The 18,940-nt window shown below is 41.7% G+C and overlaps 1 protein-coding gene across 3 annotated transcripts in view; it reads left to right on the top strand.

Moving 5' to 3' along the window:
• Nucleotides 1-18,940, top strand: part of rnf152 (ring finger protein 152) — a 58,107-nt gene that overhangs the window by 31,595 nt on the left and 7,572 nt on the right. For all 3 annotated transcript variants that reach the window (XM_026180247.1, XM_026180246.1, XM_026180245.1), the window contains one exon: nucleotides 9,681-9,758. The gene's annotated coding sequence lies outside the window, so the exon portion shown is untranslated. The remainder of the gene's footprint in view (nucleotides 1-9,680; nucleotides 9,759-18,940) is intronic.

Here is an 18,940-nt window from a genome sequence, read left to right as displayed (position 1 = left end):
TTGTAGTGGAGTTCATATGAAGGGAATACGAAAGAATTCATGAGACTTTGTGCTTAACTGTGTGCGTGACAGCAAGTTAACATGGCTACGAATATGAGCTCCAGAAATATGACCCATATTCATGTCTTGTGGGACTGTCTTCACTCAGTTCATCCTCCGGTGATGTTTTCAAGCTTGATGTATGTCTTTCTTGCCGGCGTCTCATATCTCATTCGTGCTCGTTGTACTCTCTCTTTTTTTTAATATATTTTTTTATCCCCCCCCCCCCCACATGCTGTCAGTGTGTCCCTTGGCCTGTTGATTGAAACATGCCCGCAGTCTGTCTGACGACATTCGATGCCAAGTGGCTGATTTATTTGCTCTGTAACACACCGATCCTCCTGCTGTGAAACCCCCCTCCACTCTGCTTCCATTTGAGGAATCTTGGAGTGGATGTGGTGCATTTCATCAGACATTGACTCTGTAAAACAGTTTTCCTCCTTCTCACTTCTGGCTGCTGAGCTGTCACTTGCTGAGATGACATTGTGCTCTTCATTGACTGCACCTTTGTGTGTTTGTCTGGTCCTTTGCAACGGTCTCATCGGATTTCATGGCCATTGATTAACTCGACAGGCCTCGTCAGAGCTTGTTATCCCGTCCATTTTCTTGCCAACTGCTCGAGTCATTAACATTTAGGTTACTGCGCAGAATGCCTCAGCAGGTGTTAATGTAGCTCATTTTCCTCACCAGCGTCCATCCACACCTGTGCTGCTGTCCGAGAACAGCGTGTGCTGTGCAAGTGTGATAAAGAAAAGCAGCACATCACAAACACTCTGAAGTCTGTGCATCTTACAAAGGACGAAATTAATGATTGAGTCACTTTCTGATGCTTTGTTAATCAGCTGATTGCATTTGGGTCGCAAATCCTCTTCAGTCAACTCTTAAAATAAACTAAATGACCAGCTGAAATCTGTCCATCCGTATGTCCATCCACTCAATCATCCATCCATCCATCCATCCATCCATCCATCCATCCATCCACTCACTCATCCTCCCACTCACCCATCCATCCATCCACTCACTCATCCATCCATCCACTCACTCATCCTCCCACTCACCCATCTACCCACTCACCCACCCATCCACCAATCCATCCATTCATCCACTCAATCATCCATCTATCCGTCCGTCCGTCCATCCATCCATCCATCCATCCACTCAATCATCCATCTATTCGTCCGTCCGTCCGTCCGTCCATCCACTCACTCATCCACCTACTCACCCATCCATCCATCCATCCACTCACCCATCTACCCACTCACCCACCCATCCATTCATTCATTCATTCATCCACCAATCCACCCATCCACCCATCCATCCACCAATTCGTCCGTTCATCCACTCACCCATCCGTTCATCCATCCACCCATCCATTCATCCATCCATCTAGTACTGATTTTCTGGGTTGTGGTCATGGCGGCAGTAGCTGGCAGAAAACTCCAGACCGCCCTCTCACCAACAGCTGCCTCCAGCTCGTCTACGGGAAAAACGTAATCTTTCTGGTTTGCCCTGGGTCTACCTCACAGCCTCTTCTTGCTCTATGCCAGGGAATACACTGCTCATCCATCCATCACTACCCTATGACCACATAGATTGACCGGTAAATTGTCAGCAGCTCTCTTTACCACCGTTCCTGTAAACTATCCGTTTGTCAATCACCCACTCATGAACAAGACCCCGAGATACTTAAACTCCTCCACTTCTATTAGAACTACATTATCTACTACTGTATCAGACAAGGTCATGTCTGTTTTATACAGTTATTATATACTACACTGGGCTACAATTAAAATTACAAAATGCGCTTTAAATTTTGAACTGGGTCAAATTTTTCTGCACCCCCCCCAAAAAAGAGAGAATACGTAGGACAAATTAGAGGATCTCATCCAGGCTGGTTTGTGACTGTTTCTCTTTGGTGTAAGCCACTGCAATGATGTCACAGTGTATAGGAGAAAGTGGTGCACTCAAACACAGGGAAATCTTTGTACATAATATTTACATATCACCTGACGTCTGCAGGCTAAAGGACTGTTCTCCTGGCTTCTCTTACCATGGAGGTGTTTCTTTAATACAAGCTACATGTTGTTGACCACTACAGCCACAGCTCTCTCTGTCAGCTGCAGGTCTTTCTGGAAACCAATTGTTTCCCCAGGTTGTCCACTGCCAAGCCCGAGAATTGGCTTTACAAAAGGAGCTCTATGAGGCTGAACCAATTTCATCAGAGGCACCTTGAAAGCATGTGTGCACAGGTAGCCTTTCACATGTTTGGCCTCAGGAGACACCACTGAAGGTCAAGCGTGTCAGCTGTGAATGTGCAATATGTGTGTTTGTGTGTGTCTGTGTGTTTTGTGTTTGACATTTGCCTTTTTTTTTCTTTTTTTTTTTTTTTTTAATAGTAGCTCACTCAGCTGCGGGGCTCTTGTGTGTTGCACTGCTTTAAAGAGAGGGGTGATCTACAGGAGAGAGTGGTGCTGGAGGTGGAGGTAATCAGGGGTTTGTCAGCGGTCGTATCTGTGTGATGTCTGTACAGGTCAAAGGTGCGTCATTCAGCTCATGTGGATGTAGAGACAATGACACGAGCCTCTCTGCCTCTAGTGTTGTTCTTTGTCTTTCCCACTAACTACCCCCCACTCTCTGTTACATTGCAAAGGATTGTAATACAAGACGGATTAACCTCCCGTTAGGCCAGAATACAACAAGCAGCTGAGACTATTAGAGAATTTTTTTTACTGCAGTAGAGACTTTCATTATTTCCTTTTATCTCCTGAACAGTCATTTGCTTAAGAGTCCACATCTGAGTGTCTCCTATAATGGATGAAATTGCCATTTATTAAACGTGCCACAGTGCTTCATCTGTCAGCTCCTAAAAACAATACAGTCATCAATCTCAGACGTGCTCTTGGCAGAAGTTTGGTCCATTTTCAGCATGCTCTCCTACCATACGATGATACTTGAACTTTGCTGATATTTCAAAGATTAGCATCTTTCCTGTGCTAATATTTCATAGACTGGTACATGTGTAGTGCTTTCCCACAATATCTGGTAACTTAAAGTGCTTTTAACCAACTATTTATACACTCACACTCTGATTCATCAGGGGCAGTTCAGGGTTCAGCATCTTCTACCAAGGATACTTAAACATACAGCAGTGCTCTGTGTCTGCAACATCATGACATATAATCTTTAGCTAGTTAGCTAACTGTTGTTGTTAGAAGAGTCTTTGTATTACTGCTGTATTTTTTTTCCAGCTCCATTCTGAAGCTTGCATTTGCACTAAATTATGTTTACACACCTCTGCCAACTGTATCCTGACAATCAGTCATTAGTCACTCTGACATGTTTCTCTCTGGTAGTTATTGTGCAAATTAAGTGGTACTTAAATGAATCACAGGCAGCCACAGACCTGATCTGATCTAAAACACATTCTTTAAGATTTTTACCACCAAGAAATGGTCAAAATCTCCCTTTTTGATTACTGGCATGAATTAAAAAACAAAAAAAACAACGCAGCCTTTGTTGGGTCCGAACATGCCTTGTGCCAGAGTGCAGGATTAAACCACGACTTCAGATGACCTCGACATGCTCACAGATCAACACCACGATTCCCCGACATGCTCGGGTGTAACGAGCAACACCTGACACCACGAGAACAACACACCGTCAGGCTTTAATCCTGTCAAATTGCCACCACTGGTCTGTTTTCTAAAGCCCTTTATCTGCCTCGCCTGCCCATTCACTAACATGCATAAGCTCCCAGAGTCACTGTGCATCCTATATCCTCCCCACCGGGGCCCATTATCTTAAGTGAGTGCTGATAGGATGCGAGGGGTAATCCAAATGAGCAAAAGTGTGTTTGAGATCTGACTCGTAATCTAGCTTGTATAAAAATTGCGTAAGTGATATGTTCTAAGTTTCCCTCTGTGTTAGTATAAACCAAACCTGTATATGTGAGAGCTGCGGGGCTTTGATGTTGCTACTCAGCTGTCCGACACATCAACTCCATGCTCTTTTTAAACACAGCAAACACACCGAGCTTGCCAGTGAGGGATAAGGCATGTAGGAATATCAAAGCCTTTTTATTTGGCAACATCTGGGGACATTTTCTGGAGGCTGACTACAACAGAAACTAATGAAAGCTGCCCTTAAAGTGGGAATTATGCACGTCAAGGTTCCCCTGGAGAGGAGTCTCTTTAGCGCTGGCAAGCTGTTTTACAGTCCCCATACTGAGGACTGCTTCTTATTTCAAAACCAGCCCCGTGTTTTCACTTCTACAGAAAAAGGAGAGGCTTCGAGGCTGAGCCGTTTTTTTCTTTTCATTTCGTTTTCTTGATGTGTGTTGATGTGCAAATAGTTGTCAAAGCCGCAGTTCCCTGTCTGAGGTCGGAAACACCAAGACTATATATTTCCTTTCTGGTTGGCACAGGTTGCTGATTTAATGGGATCATAACATATTCTCAAGTCTTGTTATCTCGGCCAGACATGTTCTAATATTTCATATATGTAAAGGTAATAACCTTGCATTCATTTCGCAGCTCGCTTCTACAGAAATGTGATACAATGTATGCCTTAGTCTATCAAATAAACTGCGAGGGTGCCAGAGTTCAACCCTGACAGTATCTGATAGTGTTTTTTCTTTTAGATACTTCTTCTTATCAGTTTCACCAAAAACACGATTCAGGACTTTCTGTGCAGGCTTCACAGCAACATCAAGGATCACTTGATGCTGCTGGAAAGTAGATGAGTGGAAAGAACAGCTTTCAGTTCTTCCCACTCATTGAGATCAGCTGCAATCTTGTCATGGTCTCAGGGATTGTGAATATATATTTTTTTTCTTTGCTTCCCTCGGTCTTTTCTATGTCTGTGCCTTTGCCTTTCTCTTTACGCAGTTACTTTTCTGTCTGTCTCTTTTACTTCCTGTCTCTGTCTTCCCTCTGGTTAACTGTTCTCACGTGCTGTTATTTCTTTCCTTGCACTGGTATCTGTCTTGTTCTCTAATTAGTGCACTTTGTAAACACAGTAACTGTCCACTTTGTTTGTTACACCTTGGTAGTACCAATTTTGATCTCTTTTTGCTTTCTTAATTCTTCATTGCATAGATTCAACAAGCTGTTGTATGTATTCCTCCAAGATTTTGGTCCATATTAACATGATACTCTCACAGATTTGCAGATTTATTTGCTGCACATCTGTGATGAAAATATCTCATTCCATTCCATTCCAAGGTGCTACATTGGATTGAGGTCTAGTGATTATGGAGGCCATTTGTGTATGTTGAATTCTTTGTAATGTTCTAGAAACCAGCTGCGTGACATGGTGTGTTATCCTGCTATGAGCAGCTATCAGCTGAAAGATGCTCAGTTGGTACCTGGGGACCTAAAGTGTCAAGAAAACACACTGCTGCTCCACCAACACCAGCCTGAAGTGTTGATACAAGGCGGAATGGATCTATACTTCCATGTTGTTTATCTTAAAAATGACCCTACCATCCAGGTGTTGCAGCAAAAATCGAGATTCATCAGACTATGCAATATTTGTCTAGTCTTCTGCTGTCCAGTTTTGAATTGTAGCCTCTGTTCTTCCCAAGAGGAGAGGCACCCAACAGGAAACAGACTGTGGTCCTCTAGTGTAATAGCAAAAGAGGACCACATTGTGCTAAAACTGTGCTTCAACGTTTGACATGTTGTGCATTCAGAGATGCTCTTCTGCATACCTTTGTTCAAATTAATGGTTATTTAAGTTACTGTTGCAGTCCTGTTAGCTTGACCCAGTCTGGTCACTTCCCTTTGACATCTGGCATCAACAGGGTGTTTGCACCCTTTTTGTTTCTCGTACCTCAGATGGATTCTCATCTTTTGTTATGTGGTCTGCCGGTGTCTTATATTTGAGTCCTTTCTCTTAGTACAATGATATATTTATAATCAGATGTCTTAGGTTGGAGCCATTACTTCCAGTAACAGTACTTTGTAAAGATATATGCACTGATCATTTTCTCTTATTCTGAATGGCCATAAAATCTAAACTAACTAAACAGCCCCCAACAAAGCTGTTAGAGGACAAAGGGAAATCGGGGCTGCAAGGAAGATGAAATTAGAGAAATCAAAACAAGTTTTGGTGAATTAAACAGTACAAATGTGTAAAATTGACTTTTTATTAATAAAAATGAGTCTAAAAGGCCATAATGTCACCTTTTCCTAACAGAACTGAATGTTACCATTGATTAAAGGTGACACAGTATCTTTCCATTTATTTGTTGATAAGGCTCGTTAAAGAGATTAAGAGGTTACTGTATCGGTTTGCACTGCGTCCTGATGGATTTATTAGTAGTTGTCCTGACCTGTGACTCAGGAGCTACCTGCCAATCAGGGTATTGACTCGCTTTGTGTTTTCACCAGCTGAAGGTGTCCACGCTGACATCGGCCTCTGTGGAATATTTCTATCCTAGGCTGAGTGCCAAAGATGTGCTCAGCCTCAACACAGTCTGTCTCACTAAAAGAGATGAACGGGGAGGGAGAGTGGCAACATCCCGGCCATTCCTCAAAGTCTAAACTGTGTTCGCAGGTGGCACAGCAGGCGGCGAATTTATGAAATACTGTTTAACTTGCTTTTCCCATTTTTATCTATAAACTGGCCACATAGTCCTTCAAAACAATAGCCTTTACTTTCCCTAATGTAGAATGTGTTTGAGGAGTTTTGTTTCATTTGCAGTTTTACAACACAGGCAGCTTTCCTTTGTCCTTCCAGAGACACCACAGCTGCTACTTAAAGATTTCTGCTCTCTGTTCTGGTGTTTCTTCTTTTCCTTGTTTTTAAGATTTCAATTTTCACTTGAAACAGAAGGATTAAATAGTCTTAATTGGTTTATACTCAAAGGATTTAGGATTATAATATAGAGTTACGTCATCTTGCCTGAAAGTCAATGTTATTGGTGGTGAAAACAGAGCTTTCTGAGACTGGTGCTTATTGAAAAATATCTTCAAGCACACAGAAACAAAAAGACAGGTTTACCCTGACATATCTGGAGCCTACTTGCTATGAAGAACAATTTTGAGTCGTGATTAAGGTTCAGAATGTGGAACGAAGGCCTTTGGTTCTTCTTTGATAAGATTTTCTCTTGAGGTAGGTGATGCCAGTGCACATCATTTGAGGTTGGAGTCTTAAGATAAGATAAGAGTTGTTGGGCTGTCAGTTTAAGAGCTTTGATAAGCCAGTTATGTTATGCGTGCTACCAAAAGTGACATTGTTGCTCACAGTGTCTAACTTTGCATTTTATAATCTGAGTTTATTCACTTTCTGGCTGAAAGTATGGGAGACTAGAGCACACCAAACTAATGCCTTAGTCATCTAGGCAGTGACCCCCTGGCAACCTCTGGGGGCCGAGGAAAATATGTGCATTCCCATTTCCAACCATTTTTCAAGTGGTTGCTGACCTTGGCGCAGTTGATTTAGACAGTTTCGCTTAGGCTTGGTTGTCAATAGTTTGCATGGTACACACTGATTTGTCTGCAAACACTCACAAGCTACCCACTGTTTCCAGTTTCTGGTTTGGATTGCACTTTTCAGATTCACTCCAGCCTGTTAGCCTTCAAAGTAAAAGCTTTGCCTTATTGTGGAAACTAACCCCTTTCATAAGGTGTAAACTATATAAAGCAAACTTGCAAAAGGAATCAAACCATTCCAAGAGACTTCCTCAAAACTTTCTCAAAAAGATGGAAAAATAAAAGGAACATAAGGAAACAATAAAAAGATGCAAAACAAGAACATGTTACAAAAGAAAATCATGAGTCACTGACTATAAAGATGCAATCCAGCCCTGAAGAGATGCAGAACAACCACAAAGATGCAAAACAAAAATAATGAGATACAAAAAGACCTCACTTGAAGACTGACTAGAAAGAGATTAAAAAAAAAAAAGACTAAGCGATCATAATTAGAAACAAAATGGCCAATGGAAGAGCGGGGGGTCTTTTACATATCAGTACTCATGGTTCGCTCATATCAGTAGATAGGATTTTGCAGTCCTTTTTTTTTTTTTTTTTTTTTTTTGCAGTACCTTAAAACACTGGAATTAAAGGTGATATTTACCAACGTCCTCTCAGCACTTTACAGCTGGATTCAGAGCACAGTTTCCTGTTGTTATTTCCCTCCATCCCACTCGACACATGCTGAATTTTACTGAGGGGAGAGCAAGAGGGGAAAGTGAGCCGAACTGGAAATCGCATTACACGTTTCCGCAAGGACTTGGAGGGAAAACAACCTGTTGTTGTTGCCAATGCCAGACAGAAAACCCCTCGAGCAAGTGTCAAAGTGGGACACGCTTCTTTTTCATCCTGTGTCAGAAAATATTCCAACTTGTTCACACGTGTAACCCCAACCTGACAGCTTTTTCAGAAGTAAGATTGGCAGGAAGTTATTTATTTATTTTTAATGAAACGTGTATAAATGTTGTGTTGAAAGTAAAAGCATGAAAAGACAAAAACTGGGATGTTTTCCACATTTTCCCAAACCATCAGATATACTTTAATGCCTGTTTACAATATGGATTACTGAGCTGTCATTGGTAAAGGACGCAGTTCATTTCTGACATCTGTCTTTGGACCAATTGCTTGGCAACAGCACATACTCCATCATCCTACGACTTCGCCATCTCAGGCCACTCAATCCTCCTCGAGGCTTTTCATGTAATTCACAACGATGTTCCTGTGTTTCATTGGCATGTTGAACCTTGATTTCATTGAATGGAAACTGGCTATTATGCATTTGCTTTAATGGCGGTTTGACACGATCGCAGCTAATGGGACGGGCGTTACTCTGAAAAGGAAAATAATCCACCATTTAAATACAGCTTACTATAGAGAGGAAATTAATGCATGAAGGTTGAACTTGCTGTTGGATAACACAGGATCTGTGGAGTGCCTCTTAGTAAAGAGTCGGGGACATTACACAGCAGATAATGGCATGTCTGAGTGCTAATAATGAATGTAAAGATGAGTTTCACATTTTCTTATCCGACACCTATGATCTAATATATTTTTCTTATTTTACTGGAAAGATGAGATTTGTGTTTGAAGTTGAGTTTGAAACATGATTTTGTTTTTATTTTAATAATAATTAATGCTAAGCTGTACCCATCCATGATTAAACTTGTTTTAACATTGTGGATTGCTCCCTTTTTCAAAAAAAAGTTTAAATGTCTCTAGATCTTGATCAAGAGTGATTGGATAGCAAATCCATATTCAAACACTCAGCAGTGGTGTTGAGCTTTAGTTAGAGACCAAAACAATAAAGTTTGTGTTTAGTGTGGCTGGGTTCAGCCCAGATTGAGGAGTTTGTGGTCTAGATTTGGTGATCTGGACATCTGAGCATGTCAGGGGGAGGGGACACCAGGGTTGGAACCAGTGATATTATTAAGCCATAAATAGACATAAGTTATTTTTGGCAGTTCTTCAGCGATCAGAGGCCGATCCCCTCAAACTGTAGGTGTGCCTGACCTGAGATTCTTTAGCAAAATATGAAAGAAGTGGATCATCAGTTCACTCCTCTTTTGAGGCTTTAACCCCTCAACTTATTCAGGCCTCCATAGAGGCAGCTCTTCAATCGGGGCCAGTACTGACAGTTTGTCTTTTGTCCTTTTCTCCTAACAGCGATCCTTTTGGCCCTGATTCATTTGTGATTTGGGCACCACGACTGATCGGAATAAGTTGGAATCCGCTTCTGTCTGGGTGAGTTTGTATTGCCTGTCGAGAGACCCTAAAGACACTAGTTAGACTCTGGTTTGCTTTTTATTTTCTCTGCATTAGGTCATGTCAGACATAAGTTACATACTTGAAATCACTAATTTTATGCTCTGCTCTTTACTATATTTAGTCTTTTGTTTATCTTTCATTCTCTTTTAGAATAAAAGACAGAAGGAACAACATGACAATCCTGCCCCTTTTAGAAATGATAGCTGATGTGTATGAGAGTGAATTTGACATTTCAGACATTGCAAATACAGACTATATTTGACCTGACCATAAAACTTGCTGTCCTACAGAAATTGTGTAGTATTTAGAAGGAAGTGCTGCATTTAATGAGAACAAGCATTAAAGTCAAACTATAGTTCATGAATTAAAGGTTATGGAGAGCATAACATTGCCGTACTTACCGGCTTTAAGAAGCTTGTACCTGTAAGCATTAATTGGTGAACTATGGTTACCTGTAGTTTGTCATGTTTGTCTGTAACATCTCATTAACTACCAGCTGAGTCACTTCCATTCAAGCTACAACTACATTTGCAACAATATGCTAGCAACCAACGCAATCACAGGGAGGCTTTTGAAAACCAGTTTGGGAATATAAATGTTTCTCTTGTGAGTTTTGGTTGCCACAGGATCACGGACTGGTCTGGTGTGGCTCAGTTTTAGCAAACACTCAGAACCAGTCAGGCGAATTTTTCCCCTCACAACCGGTGGCTAACTGCTGGTTGAGGATTAATCTCTGGGCCTTTATTCTCTTCTCACATGACCAAAGGTAATTTCATTTGGTTAGTGGTCACATGTCTGCAAAATACTTTTACCACTATTTTTTTTTTTTGCCACATATTTCTCCCATAGATTTCAATTTAGAGTCTTTCTCTAATCAGAATCATAAGAAACCTGTCTAAACTCTGCTGGTGTCATTATTCTACCAAATGAAAATTTCCATTTCCTTCATAGTGATAAGGTAAACCTTGTTTATTGCAGCAATTACTGCTGAGTAAAACAAAAAGAAAATATTTGTTTACGTTCTGTGAAATAATTAAGTTGTCACAAAGCATTAAATTACACTGAAATACGCAGAATTAATCCTCAGGCCTTCTTCTGGTTTTCTTATGCGTGTGGGAGTAGACGACGTTTGTTTGGGTTCGCCCATAATTAACGTGTCAAAGCGCCAGCGACGATATAGAGGTGTTAATGGTGACAAGGTGACATGTAAAGGTTTGAGGGCAGCTCTAAAAATATGCCGCTGTCACCTCATCAGTTCTCCCACCGCCGGTCGTTTCCCCGACGCCCTCGGAGCGAGTCTTTGACAAAACATCCACGATATGACAACCCGTGTCTCCTAACAACGTGCCACGGTTTCCAAACGCGCTTCAAACTGACTGACAGACTCTTGAAAGCGTTAGCTGGCAGCGCTGCCGTCGATGGATGTGCGAGCCAAGGTGCAGGTTGAAGAGGAGGCGATACGTGTGATGACTCTCTAATCGACTGGTTCTTTTTTTCTTCTTCTTTTTTTTTCCCTGAATGTTTTCCTGCCGAGCTTCTAAAAGACACTCAAGCTTGGAGTTTTTAGAGCTTGTGCTGTGAAAATGCTGCAAATGGACGCACACACACGAACACCTACACCAACACGCACACAAATTCCTGCTGTGCTGCTTCCTGATGTGCGAATGAGCTCATACTGAGGGATCGGGGTCGAGGTGCATTATCTCAGGTACCAGAGAGTCTTATTTACCACTTCCTGTCAGGCTTAAAACCCACAAATCAGGGCAAAAACACACAGAGACAGAGAAAAGCTCTTCTTCATACACCTGTGATTATGGTTTCTGTTTTTTTTTTTTTTTTTTTTGGTTCTCTCAAATGTCTTCTCACAGCCTCACGGCCTGTCCTTAAATGCCATCACCTCACCTGTGAACTCCGTTATTTAATAAGTGAATTGAAGTGTTTCATTCTGCAGCGAGATGTGCTCCATTTGAAGACCTGATGGTACAAAATGATTTCTGCCATGAGAGGAAAAAAGCACATTATGAGCTATGAGTCATCTGGAGACTGCATTAACCTCTGAAAGTTTCTTTGTTTTTGAAATATTATTCAAACTTTTTTTTTCTTCCAGGAAACAACATAAAATAATAACAGTGCCATTGTCCCACAGTTGATAATTTGTGTGATCCTCATTTACATAATTTCTGTAAGCAGATTAGCTTAATTAAAACTGTCAGTGCTGTTTTGAAGTTTAGCCAGAGCTGCTGCGCTTGCCTTTATCTCCAAGCTCCTGGATCTTTATTTGAATCTGCAGATGTAGATCGAGCCTCCGGCTGCTGTAGTCGCAGCGATGACCTTTTTCTGCTTTAAAAATTGCATGTTTTCTCAGGATAGAGATGCCTCTCATCAAAGAGCAGAGAGGAACATTGATTAGTTGTCCAGAGGGAGTTTTTTGGACTTACTGCGACCTCTGTGAAAGTTGAAGGGATGCATCATGCTGTAGTCATAGGCAGTTTAAAGGATGGATGAAGCTTCATGGGCTGAAACGTGAAGCCAATCCTGAAAGCGACTTAAACTGGGCTTCTTTTTAATGGCCGGCAGCAGTTGTGTCCTCTGCTCAATCGATCTTTTATTTCACTAAAAAGATTTTTGAGGCTTTTACAAGGTCAGTGTGCAAGTTTATAGTCTCATACATTAAAACGTGATGTACATATTGTGTTGTTGTAGTCAGAAAAGTTAATAAACCAGGGAAAGCATCCAGTTTCATGTTGTTGACTGCAAAGATTGTCAACTCAAGTCTTCATAACCAGTCTGTGGCTTCAGTAGAAGTGTGCTTTCTGGTCTTATATTTATTGGAGAAAGCGATACATTTAAAGTTTCAGTTTTAAGTTTATAAGGTTAAATTATCCATCTGTAATATAATGGACTCTGTAAGTCACTGTAAATCATCCTGGGATGAATTGTTGTTATGCTTTATAATTAAACTACAGTTGAAACTGAAATGCAGCTGACATTAGTTTTGTCTAAATTCTCACTGGCTTTTATAGCTGATTTTAAGTTCAGACTTTGTTTTTGTACCTGGAGAGAGGTACTGGATGAAGTCAGTTCTCACCAGGTAACCTCCCAGCATTGCGGGAGTTGATGTGACGGACAGTGCTGCACAGGCAGACCTGTGCTGGTGGAGGGAATCCATCCAGCAGTTCTGCCAGCTCTGACTCTCTCTGGCTTCTCAAGCTGGAAATTGCCATAATGTATCCTGCAGTGGTCGGCTGCACAGGCCTCTTTCAGACGCTCCGTCTGCTCTGCTGACACACATATACACAGTGCAACACTATCACATTATATGTGATGCACAGAAAGAAACGCGCAGATACAACAGTGTCAGCTAATGTGTGCACGTAATATATGCTTAAATACGCAGAGAAAAACGGTACGATTACTAATGTGGACTCAGGTTTGGTTAAGCTGCTGTTGTAAAGAAGCATTAGGGAAGCAGTAGTTTGCACTTTGATCACAGCGAGAAGCTTAGAAACAAACTCAGCTTGGAGTCGTTCTTCCCAATTCTGGGGTAGAAATTCTTCTGTCTTCAGTAACTCGTTATCTTTGGCTCACCTTACCCTTTCTGAGTCAAGCACACAGCCTCTCTACTTTCTTTTACTGTATCTGTCTTTACTGTTTAAAGCAGCACAGTAACCCAGCAGCTAGCTGGCATTACCCATCATGCCTTGTGACAGTGTGTGTGTCATTGTGTTTGGTCTGTTCAACAGGCTTAGCTGCAGATTTTTAATTCTTCTTTTGCATGAATGTTTATGATTTATATCATTTAGTGTAACAAGGAAAAAAAATGTTCTTTTCGGTGCTACTAGTGACCAATAATAAAATGTGCCCGTGACATTTTAAAAGCCACAGTTTATCTTTTCTGTTCACCAGTACTCCAAAACCTAAAATCCCACAAGTACTGATTCCAATTTTCAAGAGTAAGGGTGATGCAGAGCTGTAGCTACTGCAGAGCAATAAAGCTGATGAGCCATGCCATGAAGCTATGGGAAAGAGTTGTTGAAGCCAAGTTAAGGGGAGAGGTGATGATCAGCGAGCAGCACTACTGATGCAATGTTTCCTTTGAGGTTGTTGATGGAGAAGTGTAGAGAGGTCAGAAGGAGTTTCATGGTGTTATTGTGGCTTTAGAGAAAGCATATGATAAACTACCAAGAGAGGAACTGTGGTACACCATAACGAAGCCAGGAGAGGCAGAGAGGTAAGCGAGGGTGGTGCAGGACGTGCATGAGGACAGCGAGACAGTTGTGATGTTTGTGATAGGAGTGACAGATGGGCTCAAGGTGGGGGTGGGATTACATCACAGATCTGAGCACTTTTTTGTTTGCAGTGGTGGTGGACAGACTGCTAGATGAGGCTGGCTGGGAGTCTCCGTGGACTATGATGTTTACAGATAATATTGATCTGTAGTAAGGGTGGGGAGCAGGTGGAAGAGAGCCTGGAGAGGTGGAGGTATGTTGTAGAAAAAAAAGGATTGAGTGTCAGTAGAAGCTTGAAAGAATACATGTGTATGAATGAGAGGGAGACGGGTATAAGAAGCAAATAGAGTAAAGTGGATAAAATTTGCATACAAGAAACAGTGGAGAAGAGAGGCAAAGAACAGAGTGCCGGCAGGGTGGAGTGGGTGGAGATGAAAGAATGAGAGAATGAAAGGGAACATTTACAAGATAATACCAGGACTTACTTGCAGGACTTATCTAAGATTCGGAGACTGTAGCATGGACAAGACAGGAGGCCAAACTGAAGATGATAAGATTTTTATTGTGATTTCCATTGAGTGGAATGGACAGGATAAACAAGAAGCACATCAGCTCAGGTTAAGCAGGTTAGAGAGGAAAGAGTTTGGACAAGTGCACAAGAGGGATAGTGGATGCATTGAACAAAGGATGTTGAAAATAGAGGTTCCTGGCAGGAGTAAAAGTGAAAGACCACAGAAAAGGTTTATGGATGTAGTGAAGGAGGACATGCAGACAGTTGTTAAGACAGGTGAGATGGAGGCAGATGTGGTGACCGCTAAAAAGAATAGCCAAAAGAAGATGAATGAAATTATACCACACAGGACTGTACAGAACATCACAACTTTTCAGGTGTGTGTCCCTTAACACTTGAACCTCTGCACTGTGCCCATTATGCACAGTGGGCCTCCATGCCCACTAAAATCAAAAACTGGTCCTCATTCTGTACTCTACTCTTGAGCCCACAGTCACATATGTACTGTAAAATGTAACGTCTCAAGGACAGCCTGTTCTTTGCCCTTCTCGCCTGTGCAGTTAACATGAAATGTGTATGAAAAATGGGCTGCAGTTTAACGAAATTGATGAGTTTTGGATTAAAACACACGCACATACGCGCGCACACACAGCTGCTTGAGCCTTAACCCCAGCAGCTCCTGCTTGACCACTTCACCTTCAGTTAAATGTACTCTGGAGGAGAAGTGTTGAGACCCATCCAGACTCGTGATGTGTGGGAGAGAAAATCGACACAGCAGCTTTATGCAAACGCTGCCTCAGCACAATGCCTGCAGTCCTGACACACAGCAGAGGAGAGCACGTTTGATTTGGCATGTTTATTCGCACTATAACATTTATGTTGTTGCAAAGAGCCTGCAGCTGAAAACATGAATGTTGATGGAAAGATTAAAAAAATTGGAATACATTAGTGATGATTAGCTGCAGTAAAACCAACACTTCATCCCCATTTGTCTGTCATGTCACGGAATACATTAAAGCGGTGATGTTGGCACTCTGCAGCTATGCTGGTCAGTTTATTTGACACTGAAGGCGACACAGGTGAAAAAAGCAAAGTGGGGTGGAGGTGAGCGATGAGTTCCAGCAGTGAGCTACATCAGCGTCTGTCTGTGTGTTTATTAAAAGCAAATCTGGATGCAGTTGTGGATGAATAAGTGGGTTAACTGGATGAAACTGGTTTTTCACAGGTTGAATTGATCGTTTTTTAACAATGGTAGCAGGGCCACAGCACAGATTTCCACACCAATTTTCACACTAATCAGTAGTAACCTATTGCAGTGACCCTGGAGGCAACACTGCCATTTCATAGATGTTTGCCGGGGAGAACGCAGGTGCTTCAGCTCTTTGATGTTGGTTTGAGTTGTTTGTTCATGATGGTGGATCAGAAGCAAATTTATTGTTAGGAAGCTGCTGCAGAAATACGTTTTCAGGGTTTTCCAGATTGTTCTGACTAAACTGACGAGTTACATTCACTGGCAACTCCTCATTGATGCAAATATGTGATTGGCAGCAATTTAGCATGCAGATGTGGTTGAGAAGTACTGGTGTGAGTATTTCAGCAACTGTTGATCTGCTGGGATTTTCTCACACAACTAAGGTTTAACCCACAAAAGAGAAAATATCCAGTGAGTGTTGTTTCTCTGGGTGAAAATGTGTTGATGTCAGAGGTCAGCAGAGAATGGCCAGACTGCTTTGAGCGGATAGGAAGGCAACAGTAGCTCAAACAACCATTTATTACATCCAATGTATCCAGAAGAACATCAATGAATGCACAACAAACCAAAGCTTGAAGCTACAGCAGCAGAAAACCACACTGGATGGCACTCCTGTCAGCTAAGAACAGCAAACTGAGTCTATAATTCAAACAGGCTCACCCACACGGGACAGCAGAGGATTAAAGACACGCTGTCTGGTCTGTTGAGTCTCTGCTGCAACACAGTGGTAACATGATGGTAGGCTCAGAATGTGGCTTAAGTAACATGGAAGCATGAATCCATCCTGCCTTGTTTCAACAGTTCAGGCTGCTGCTGGTGATGGTGGTGTAATGGTGTGGAGGATATTTTCAGATTGTTTAAATTCTGGCCTCTTGGAAGCAGTGACATGTGAGAAAATCACAAGTCATGATCAGCTGTTCTCATAAAGATTATGACGGCCAAGTGCAACAATTTATTGGACACCGTTGTTTTCAATATGACATTAACAAGTCGTAATTTTCATTACGACTTGTACCGGGTGAGTGCTTTAATTTTCTCATTTTTAGACTTTTAGATACATGAACCCGTGTCCAGTCCTCCTGACAGTAATGTTTGTGGTTTTATTTGTTCTCAACTTCAAAGTAAAAAGAAAAATTCAAAATAGATCAGTTTCTGATTGCGGTCTAATTTTTTCCAACCTCAATCTGGGCAAATCTGGTTGAAATCTGACAAAAACATTGAGCTGACAGCATTGATTTAATTTTTTTTTTTTTTAAATGTCATTTTGTTAGTGTAGAAGAACATTTCAGTTCCTAAGAGATCTGGTTAGCAGTGACATAGGATCCTTTAGACACATGAACACTAAGTTTGTGTGTCAGTTTGTTAGTTGAAGCATCTTGTTGGCTCTTGTGGGTCGAGGTGTTGCTTTTGTTTTGACCTCACCTGAGTTTTTTTGTCTGTAGTATTTTAAAAAAACCAAATATGCCAAAACAAACTATCAACCCTTTCAGGAATTTCCTTTGTCTTCTGCTCTTTTGTCTCCCTCGAGCTCACACTGTACATCATCAGCTCACTGACATTTCACGGGTGCAAACCGCCGGATTAGCAAAGCTCTCCCCAATGCTGCTTCCAGCTTCTTTATTATGTCGGCCATGTGGAGCTGTGGCTGTTGTGGTTATTTTTAACTCCTGTCTGCGAGAAGGAACACTTTTTCTGTCCTCCTCCTCGTTTGTGTGCGGAGGCCCCGTGGGGAGGGGTTGTTTTCTGTTGGTCACTCCCAGAGGTCCACAGGCGCGATGGGCCTACGGAGGCTGCTGCTCGGTCACTCTGCATCGTTACTAAATCGGACCTCATTCCCTCCTCCCACGCTGTAAACTTTCCTTCAAACAAACCGTCTCCAGGTGCGCTTCAGTCTCAGGTTGCTGTTGTTCAACGCTGCTCCTGTTGGACCTTTTGTGGATATTTCGTTGTTGCATATCCACAGTATGTAGGTGTGACAGTAAGTGGGTCAGCCAGGTTGTCCTGGTTACAGCTCAGTTGAATCGATAAATCATATTGTTAAGTCGCAGCCACGTTTGGTCCTCCAGCTCCTTGCTGTTATTTCATGGCCTCACAACGCTCCTTGAGAGCAGACAAGGACTTTTTTTTTTTTCTTACAGGCTGAGAAAACGATACCGTGTGGCTGATTTTCTATTATCATCCCTCCCCATTTTCAGGGAACAACAACAAAAAAACTAAAACCCAGACATGACAGATTGTGACGATGATGGTGACAGATTTTGGAAAATGGTGGCGATGGATTTTGAAAAATTAATCCAAAACATAAATAATCTGTGCTAATTATAGACACTGACTTTATTTAATCCCACACTGGGGAAATTCACTCATTACCGCAAGGGACAGAATAAAATTAGAGATGTATTAGAAAAATAAAAATATAAAAAAATATAAATAAGAAAACTAGTGTAGTGTACGCAAAATATTATACTATGCGCAGACAGTTATAATTTACAGAGAAATACCCCGTGGTGGTGGTTGTTGTGTACATAAAGTGCATTGGGAATGATAATGATACACGTGTACTTTTATCCCGTGTGGGTATTGTAAATCTTTTTCTGTTTCCCAGAACTGCAACCAATTCTCTTCTATCATGTTAAAACTAAAAAAATACTTTAATTACTTTCTTTATTCACACAAATGTTAAAAAAAAATTACAAATAATACATAAAAATGATGCTGCAGGCAGTGTAAAAGATAGACAAAGCTTTCAGGTCTGCAAAGTTAAGCTAACAAAGTATGTTAAACCTGCACTCTGTTAAAGACCACTAGGGGGCAATACTTGTGGTTGCAAAAAGGTCTGTGGGAAAAGAGCCTTCTGCTGACCTCTGTGAACACTTTAAAGAGGAGTTTGTGCGCTCTGTCACAAACAGAGGTTGCTCTGTGCTGTATCCAATCCCGAGTGTCCCCTTCTGCCCACTCCCCGGTTGGACTATGCCCACACTCCGATGAACGATCTGAGCGTGAGCACACATCAGTTCGTCTCTGCTTTGTCCATGGAAACACTCACTCTTGCAGTTACAATTGCAATTTCGTTTAAAGCTTTAAAGCTAGCTACACAATCTGAAGAACGACATTTTTATCACTAAAGAGAACAAAGAGAAGGGCTAAATCGCACATCCTGACTGGG

Source organism: Astatotilapia calliptera, chromosome 9 (genome assembly GCF_900246225.1).
Source record: "Astatotilapia calliptera chromosome 9, fAstCal1.2, whole genome shotgun sequence".
Classification (NCBI taxonomy): domain Eukaryota; kingdom Metazoa; phylum Chordata; class Actinopteri; order Cichliformes; family Cichlidae; genus Astatotilapia; species Astatotilapia calliptera.
The sequence above is the reverse complement of the archived record's forward strand: the minus strand, read 5'-3'. Positions and strand labels throughout refer to the sequence as shown.